This window comes from Penaeus monodon, chromosome 29 (genome assembly GCF_015228065.2).
Source record: "Penaeus monodon isolate SGIC_2016 chromosome 29, NSTDA_Pmon_1, whole genome shotgun sequence".
In the NCBI taxonomy this organism is placed as follows: Eukaryota; Metazoa; Arthropoda; class Malacostraca; order Decapoda; family Penaeidae; genus Penaeus; species Penaeus monodon.
Genome location: NC_051414.1, coordinates 38,000,626 through 38,001,131, shown reverse-complemented (window position 1 = coordinate 38,001,131; position 506 = coordinate 38,000,626). Strand labels below are relative to the sequence as shown.

Sequence of the window (506 nt, the reverse complement as noted above, 5' to 3'; positions counted from 1 at the left end):
AAAGTGATATAATTTTGATTTTGTCTACTCAACTGCAACCATGGACAAGCGCAACAAAGGTGTGACAGACCTCACCTCCTCCTTCATGAAGTCATTAAGCCTGAGAACACACTATCAGGGTGAGATATCAGGGTTCTTTTGATGGTGAGAGACGAGAGTCAACGAGAACAGCTGATTGCAAAGCTCCTTGGTGACATCAAGGTGGCTGTGAGAAGAAGAAGGAGTAGACTTCAGACAGGGACTCTGGAGGGCAACTGGGCTCATGATTTTCTCAGAAGGTAAAGATTATAGATATCTTTGAGGATGAAACAAAAGTGATGTGTGTAAGGCTGTTATTGCTTGATGTTAATCTCTTGTCAAAATATTGTGAAAGTGTTATAGTGTTATATTCAAATTTGTATGACAAGACAGAGTCATGTTAATCTGTCCTGTACTGCTCTTTAAAAGACTGCTGCTATACTGAAGTTTTTAAATACTGGTTACAAGTATTTAGGTATGTATTTATG

General features: G+C 38.7%; 1 pseudogene; it reads left to right on the top strand.

The window, feature by feature from the left end:
* The window catches only part of LOC119591866, a 40,067-nt pseudogene that overhangs the window by 18,520 nt on the left and 21,041 nt on the right, over nt 1-506 (top strand).